Here is an 8,894-nt window from a genome sequence, read left to right on the forward strand (position 1 = left end):
CTAGAATATTATTTTCTGCTATGATCAGGTGAAATGCATTTAAAAAATGAATTCCTATTTTTTGTTTACTTGTTTAAACAACTTCAGTCTGTATTAGAAACAAATTTGTCTTTAATTCTTGAAACAGTCACTTATTGAAACCACCTGAAATTTCTTTTGGTGCAAGATGTAAAAGGCTAAAACTTCCTTTTTCCCTAATAGTTACCAATTGTCTCAACACCCTTTATTATAGAATATTATAGAATCCATTCTCTCCCTGTGTATGTGAAGGTCACTTGTAGCATGTAATCCATGTATTCTACTGGGGTCTGTTCTTTGAATCACTGTATTTTAATTATTGGGATTAGTAATTGTAAACCGTATGTGTCTAGTAGCTGTTACCTCCTTCAGGAGGGGGAGGCTCTCACTTTTGAGAAAGAAAACTTTCTGATTCTAAAAAGATGGTTGAGTCACATTCTTCTATCTCTGCAAAATTTTCCCTCTGTTGGGACGTAAGGATGGGAAAAACAGGCCACCACAGTGAGGAAGCAGGAATTCAGAACGTGACCAACCAGTAACAAAGCTTCTGTGAAAGCTTAAGCTCCCCCAGTCCCTGGGGGTGGAGGGTCGTCACAGAAAAAAAAAAAAAAACACTAAAGATCAGCCTCAGGGATTCTGACACTTTGAGAAGTCAGCTAGATTCTGGGACCCTGATGAGAAATGAAAAACTAAGAGTTTTTAAGTTTTTTAAGAGTTTTTAAGGGTTTTAAGGAGATCATGAGGGACAAGGAAGCCTGGTGTGCTGCAGTCCTTGGGGTCGTAAAGAGTTGGGCATCACTTAGTGACTGAACAACAACAAGAGTTTGGGGAGATGAGGGAAATTTTATTCTCCAGCTTTTAGGAAAAATAAATAACTTTTTAAAAAGGATCAAAGAACCACGTCTCAGTAAGTCAACAACTTCATTGGACCAATATGCTCAAAATGCATCTTTTTGAACGCAGAAACTCTTGTTCAGCTACTGCAGTAACAAATTCTTTCTGTGGAAAAAAGTAAAGATGAGTGGAAATTGTGCTCTATCATCTCACCGTGCTTCTGAGCGACCTGAGTTTTCGCACCATGAACCCACAGCCGGAGCATCACAGCCCATGGGGGGAGGCGAACTGTAATTATAGATAAATTTAGAAGAGAAAATAAGTTTCCTGGAGTGACTGGAAAACTAAAGCTGGAAAGTAAGAGGTGATACCATTTGAGGATGAAGGACACAGAAACATCAAGTTTTACCAGCACAGATAAGCCGGCTTAGAGACGCTGAAGGCCAGCTGGGGCTCTGTGATGTGCCACGGCTCTGTCCCATTGCCGGTTCATCCTTTCTTATGGCTCCCTCCCTGCATATAGCTTTGTAAACTGCCCCGAATCCTTTCGGAAATTGAGCAGTGCCCGAACAAACAAAAATACTGATTTTTAGGTGCTTTCTGATGTATTGTGAAATTGAATTTTAACAGTCAAGGTAATTAAAATAAAAGAAGGGTTATTTTTGTTTTAATCTTTCATTATTGAAATGAAACTATTTCCTCAGTGCTTTTTAGCGCTTGTGCCTCATGGTGGTGGTCAGGCAGGTATTCTTCTACAGCGGTATTTATTGATAGCTCCTCATGCAATCATATATGCTCAGCTATACGTCTGTAGAAGGTTTTCTACAGGTGATTATTTGCTTTATAGAAATAGGATCCTTTGGGGTTTTTTGGCCATGCGGCATATGGGATGCTAGTTCCCTGACCAGGAATGGAACCCGTGCCCCCTGCATTGGAAGAGCAGAGTCCTAACCACTGGACCACTAGGGAAGCCCCAGCATCATATTTTAAATACACTCTGTTTTTGTTTTCTGAGGCTCCCTGGTGGTCTTGCCAGATCACTCTTGTAAGTCATTCTTTTGATGACTATGTGATATTTTAGGGTGTAGATAGATCACGATTTATTTAGTGATTCCCCACTCATTAGCTTGGGGTTGTCTCCACTTTTTATTTTGCCCCAATAAAGGAAACTGCAATAATCATCTTTATATATTTATTCTGAGGTAATGTGCTTTTACTTTATAGGAGTGCTGAGTTAGAGTATGTAATTTATATTAGACGTTACTAGATTGTTGTTATTTTTTTTCAGTCGCTAAGTTGTGTCCTACTCTTTGCAGCCCCATGGACTGCAGCATTCCAGGCTTCTCTGTCCTTCACTATCTCCTGGAATTTGCTCATATTCATGTCCATTGGGTTGGTGATGCCATCCAACCATCTCATCCTTTGTTGCCCTCTTCTCCTCCTGCCCTCAGTCTTTCCCAGCATCAGGGTCTTTTCCAGTGAGTTGGCTATTTGCATCAGGTGGCCAAAATACTGGAGCTTCAGCTTCAGCATCAGTCCTTCCAATGAGTATTCAGGGTTGATTTCCTTTGGAAATGACTGGTTTGATCTCCTTGCAGTCCAAGGGACTCTCAAGTCTTCTCCAGCACCACAATTCAAAAGCATCAATTCTTTGGCACTCAGCCTTCTTTCTGGTCCAACTCTCATGTCTGTATGTAACTACTAGATGTTACTAGATACCGCTAAACTGTTTTCTTGAAGATTCAAAAGCATCAATTCTTTGGCACTCAGCCTTCTTTCTGGTCCAACTCTCATGTCTGTATGTAACTACTAGATGTTACTAGATACCGCTAAACTGTAGCACCACAATTCAAAAGCATCAATTCTTTGGCACTCAGCCTTCTTTCTGGTCCAACTCTCATGTCTGTATGTAACTACTAGATGTTACTAGATACCGCTAAACTGTTTTCTTGAAGTTTCCAGTGTTTCATGATGCTATGGGCAACGCCTCTGAGGTTGTCCACATCCTCTCCAGCAGTGAGTGGTATCCTGCATTTACATTTTCACCCAGTGACTGTTTGTACGTAAATGACAGATTTCCATTTTCTGGAAAATGTAGTATTCTTAATCATGACGGAGTCACAACTCATTCTATGAAGATGAAATTTTGCTGTAGAGGTGATGGCAGGAGATGGAGAACAGTTTGAATTAACCCTCCTCTCATAAACACACAGATACACGCAAAGGTCTTAGTTTAGTTTGGTTAGATACTAAAGGCAGGGTAGGGAGCCAGTGGGGAGATTTTGTGTTAACATCAGCAGAGTCTGACCAGGTTCAAGTATGAGGACAGCTGTCTATTGAAAGGCCTTGTCTGTCAATAATCAGGAATATGTTCCATGGCAAATACACTGACCCACTTCACTTGCCACATACACACAGGAGCACACTCAGTCAGAAATTACATAGATGAAACCCCAATGGCATCGTTCTCTTTTCCACAGTTTAGCTCCTTACAATGCTGGCTGAGCTAACAGAGTCCTGGCACAGGAAGATGTGAACAGCCGCTGGAGCAAAGACTGGCTCTTGTTTGAGCCCCAGTGCACTTTTCTTCTTGCTTTCTTCAACCCTCCACACGACTGGGTGGGCCACCAGAGATGGGGTTCTGAGTTTCTGAGTTTGAGTAGGGTCCAGAGAAGGTCTTTCACAAAGGCCTGCTTCTTTTGTGGGAGTCATTTTTCTTTCTATCTCCCAATCTCCCTGGGCCCCCCAGGCTTGGCTGAGGCCTGAAGTGTGGTGAGGGGGCAGAGACAGGAATCACAGCACCCCTTTTGCCTGGCCTGTCCCTCCCCTGACAGCAGATCTAGCCAAGCCGCCAGCTTTCTGCCCACAGGATGCTGAGGGGCTGCTGGGGGAGGGGATGTGCTGGGGAAGGGGGGCCTCTGTCACCTGCCAACACTTCAAATCTTCCCCTTTTCATTCTGCCCCCACCCAACCACAGAGACCTCCACAAATCTACTGTGAGCAGCTGCAAACCCTTCTGTCAGCGGAACACAACTCTTTTATTTTATTTTATTTATTTTTAATGTTTATTTATTTACATATTTGGCTGACCCAGGTCTTTAGTTGCAACACATAGAATCTTTTTTAAAGTTAATTTGTTTATTATAATTAGAGGCTAATTACTTTACAATATTGTAGTGGTTTTTGCCATACATCGATATGAATCAGCCACGGGTATATATGTGTCCTCCCCATTCTAAATCCCCTTCCTACCTGCCTCCCCATTCCATCCCCTTGGGTTGTCCCAGTGCACTGGCTTTGAGTGCCATTTCATGCATTGAATTTGGACTGACGATCTATTTCATATATGGTAATATACATGTTTCAGTGCTATTTTATCAAATTATCTCACCCTCACCTTCTCCCACAGAGTCCAAAAGTCTGTCTTTATATTTGTGTCTCTTTTTCTGTCTCACATATAGGGTCATCATTACCATCTTTCCAAATTCCATATATATACGTTAATATACTGTAGTGGTGTTTTTCTTTCGATTTACTTCAGTCTGTATAATAGGCTCCAGTTTCATTCACCTTATTAGAATTGACTCAAATGCTTTCTTTTTAATAGCTGAGTAATATTCCATTGTGTATATATACCACAGCTTTCTTATCCATTCATCTGCCAATGGACATCTATGTTGCTTCCATGTCCTAGCTATTGAAAACAGTGCTGTGATGAACATTGGGGTACACATGTCTCTTTCAATTCTGGTTTCCTCGGTGTTTATGCCCAGCAGTGGGATTGCTGGGTCGTATGGCAGTTCTATTTCCAGTTTTTTAAGGAATCTCCACACTGTTTCCCATAGTGGCTATACTAGTTTGCATTCCTACCAACAGTGTAAGAGGGTTCCCTTTTCTCCTCACCCTCTCCATCACTTATTGTTTGTAAACTTTTTGATAGCAGCCATTCTGACTGGCATGAGATGGTACCTCATTTTGATTTGCATTTCTCTGATAATGAGTGATGTTGAACACCTTTCATATGTTTGTTAGCCATCTGTATGTCTTCTTTGGAGAAATGTCTGTTTAGTTCTTGGGCCCATTTTTTGATTGGGTCATTTATTTTTCTGGTATTGAGCTTCATGAGCTGCTTGTATATTTTTGAGATTAATTCTTTGTCAGTTGTTTTGTTTGCTATTATTTTCTCCCATTCTGAGGCTGTGTTTTCACATTGCTTATAGTTTCCTTCATTGTGCAAAAACTTTTAAGTTTAATTAGGTCCCATTATTTATTTTTGCTTTTATTTCCATTACTCTGGGAGGTGGGTCACAGAGGATCTTGCTGTGGTTTATGTCAGAGAGTGTTCTGCCTATGTTTTCCCCTAGGAGTTTTATAGTTTCTGGTCTTACATTTAGATCTTTAATCCATTTTGAGTTTATTTTTGTGTATGGTGCTAGAAAGTGTTCTAGTTTCATTCTCTTTCAGGTGGTTGACCAGTTTTCCCAGTACCACTTTTTAAAGAGATTGTCTTTTCTCCATTGTATATTTTTGCTTCCTTTGTCAAAGATAAGACGTCCATAGGTGTGTGGATTAATCTCTGGGCTTTCTATTTTGTTCCATTGATCTATATTTCTGTCTTTACGCCAGTACCACACTGTCTTGATGACTGTAGCTTTGTAGTATGGCCTGAAGTCAGGCAGGTTGATTCCTCCAGTTCCATTCTTCTTTCTCAAGATTGCTTTGGCTATTCAAGGAATTTTGTGTTTCCATACAAATTGTGAAAGTATTTGTCCTAGTTCTCTGAAAAATACCATTGGTAGCTTGATAGGGATTGCATCGAATCTATAGATTGCTTTGGGTAGTATACTCATTTTCACTATATTGATTCTTCTGATGCATGAACATGGTATATTTCTCCATCTGTTTGGGCACACAGAATCTTTAGTTGCAGCATGTGGGATCTAGTTTCCTGACCAGGAAAAGAACCCAAGCCCCCTGCACTGGGAATGTGGAGCCTTAGCCACTGGACCACCAGAGAAGTCCCAGAACAAAGCTTTTTGTGAAGATGTGAGTCATGCCATAGCCTTGTGTTTCCATCAGCTACGTGTTTACTGGTGACTTATTTACTGTCTGTCTAGGGCCAGCTCAAAGGTGGGGGCAGTAATGCCTCAAAGGCACTCACTCTGATGTCACCCAAGTGCTAGCCTTCTTTCTGTCCCGGCCCCCAAAGATGATGTAAGCCCAGGGTTGGTGCCAAGAGTACATTAGGTGCTCAGTTAGCATCTAATAAGTTGAGTTTGTGTTCTCCAGAGGGTTTGTCGATTGTACTTGGTAGTAAACATTGAGAAAGTGGAGAAATTGAGTCCTTGCCACCCTGGGATGCCCAGAGATGTTGGGTGGGGGATCCAGGAGAAGAGGTGCTGGTGGGGGTTGGGGGGGGCATGTAGAGAGAGGGCAGTGCTTCTGGCCCACTGACATCAGAGCACTCTGCCTGTGGGCGCCTGAGGCCTCCTAGGTGAGCCTTCTTGTTTGTTTTTTTATTCACTTAGACTCTGGTCCCAGACCTTGGGAATATTGAGCATCTGGGCAGGTGGCAGTACAGGGCCAGAAGGCTCCCACAGTCCTTGGTCCCCTCACTCCAGGAAACGAAGGATTGGCTCCAGCCTAGAACCTCTTTTGTAGCAGACATGAGTCTGGAGGGCTGGACGGTGTCACCCTGGCCACCCTTCATCCCAGCACAGGGCAGACCAGCACACAAAGGTGCTGGAGTTAATATATTTGAAGCCACAGCAAGCAGCCTAAGGAAGAGCATCATGAACTACACAGAGAGAACTGGATGATTTCTTCACGTAAATGAGGGGCAGGAAGGAAGATGGTCTGCAATCAATAATATATGAACCTTGAGACTGTCATATATAGTGAAGTAAGTCAGAAAGAGTAAAACAAGTATCATTTATTAAGGCATATATATGGAATCTAGAAAAATGTTACAGATGGACCTATTTGCAAAGCAGAGATAGAGACACAGATGCAGAGAACAAATGTAAGGCTACCACGGGGGAAAGGGGTGAGATAAATTGGGAGATTGGAATTGACATGTATACACTATTGATGGGCTCAGTAGTAAAAAATACACCTACCAAGCAGGAGATGCAGGTTCAATCCCTGGGTTGGGAAGATCCCCTGGAGAAGAAAATGGCAACCCACTCCAGTATTCTTGCCTGGGAAATCCCATGGACAGAGGAGTCTGGTGGTCTACAGTTCATGGGGTCGCAAATGAGTTGGACAAGACTGAGCATCTAAACCACCACAACCGCATTATTGATACTATGTACAAAATAACTAAGCAGAATCTACTGTATAGCGCAAGGAACTCTACTCAGTGCTCTGTAGTGACCTAAATGGGAAGGAAATCCAAAAAAGAGGGGATACATGTGTATGTATAGCTGATTCACTTTGCTGTGCAGCAGAAACTAACATGACACTGTAAAGCAACTATACTCCAATGAAAATCAATAAAAAATAATCATATATGAATTGAGATAAACTCTAAGATGGGGTGGTGGTTTAGTTGCTAAATAGTGTACAACTCTTTGTGACTCCCTGGACTGTAGCCTGCCAGGCTTCTCTGTCTATGGGATTCTCCAGGCAAGACTATTGGAGTGAATTGCCACGCCCTCCTCCAGGGGATCTTCCCAACCCAGGAACTGAACCTGAGTCTCCTGGATTGCAGGTGGATTCTTTACCAAATGAGCCACCAGGGAAGTCCTAAGATGAGGACCTGCACGTAAAAGGCAGTCAATTAATGGAAAAAAACAGGACTCCGGAGAGCCAGGGAGACCTTGCAGGGACAGAAGTGCCCTTTTCAGCACTCTTGCTTTCGGTTTGATAAGAATCACACGTGTCACACGTATTTCTGGGAATCCCAAACTCATCAGTGTTGAGGCCTCTGGTTTCCTTCTGTTGGGGTTGATGCACGGAGCTTTGCAGCGGGAGGACTCCAGGAACCAGTGACTCACAGCCACCAAGGAGTGTTGGTGACGCATCTGAGGAGGTTTCCCAAGAAGCAACAGAGGAAATCTCTTTCATCCTCCATACCTGGAAAGGCCCCTGAACATAGGGCTCTTTCTCTCTTTCCCTTTGGGGTGGTAGATTCTGATCAGGTCTGCAGCCCACACTGTGGGGCTGGGGATCACGTTCTGAAAACACGTTGCTCACTTTCTACAGGTAGAGAACAGCCGGCGGGGGGTGGGGGTGGGGCTGAGTCAGGATGTAAATGAAGGGGATATGAGAGCCTCCTTCCTCCTTTGAACTTGGCCTCCACTGGGGGAGGGGGCACACCCTTGCTTCCCACTGAGAGGACGGCGGGGAGGAAACCAGCATTGCCCCAGACCCTCCTATCTGTGGTCATTAAAGGCCAACAGCAAGATCAAGAAGGAGATACCACTGGAGCCCCCATTTCAAAGGAAAGAACAGGTTCACAGAGGTCAAATAGCCTGCTCAAGGTTATAGAGCTGGTAGAGTAAGACCCTGTTGTCCAGCCACCTCAGCGTGTATCACTGATTTCCATTGTACAGATTTTTAAAAATCATGATTTAATAACAAATCCCTCATTGATGGCTATTTAAACTGATTCCAGTTTTTTAATATTACAATCACCAGAGCCTCTTTTTGACAGAAGCTGTTTCTTTTTTCCAAGCTTTTTCTTTCTCCCCAGTTATAAAAGTAATAGGTTGCCGGGGACCAGCCCCGGCTGATCCAGGGTATTCGAAGGAGAGACGGCGTAGGCGAGGATCAGGATACAATAGCTTCAATTAGATATTAATTAAAGATATAAAGAGTAATAGAATAAGGATAGCTCAGTAGGAAAATTCAGTGGAGAAAAGAGGCTGAGTAGCTTGGTTTACGCGGGAGACCAATAAAACTTCAAGACAAGAAGTTTGCACCACTTACGTAGGCCGCAGGCGTCCTTCCGTTCTCCCGAAGGAGAGGAGACACTGAGGCCTCCCCGGTCGGATCTTAGAAGCCCAGGCATAATTAGTAAGCATGGTGGGTTCCGCGCT

This window comes from Bison bison, unplaced genomic scaffold, assembly GCF_000754665.1.
Source record: "Bison bison bison isolate TAMUID 2011002044 unplaced genomic scaffold, Bison_UMD1.0 scf7180017864480, whole genome shotgun sequence".
In the NCBI taxonomy this organism is placed as follows: domain Eukaryota; kingdom Metazoa; phylum Chordata; class Mammalia; order Artiodactyla; family Bovidae; genus Bison; species Bison bison.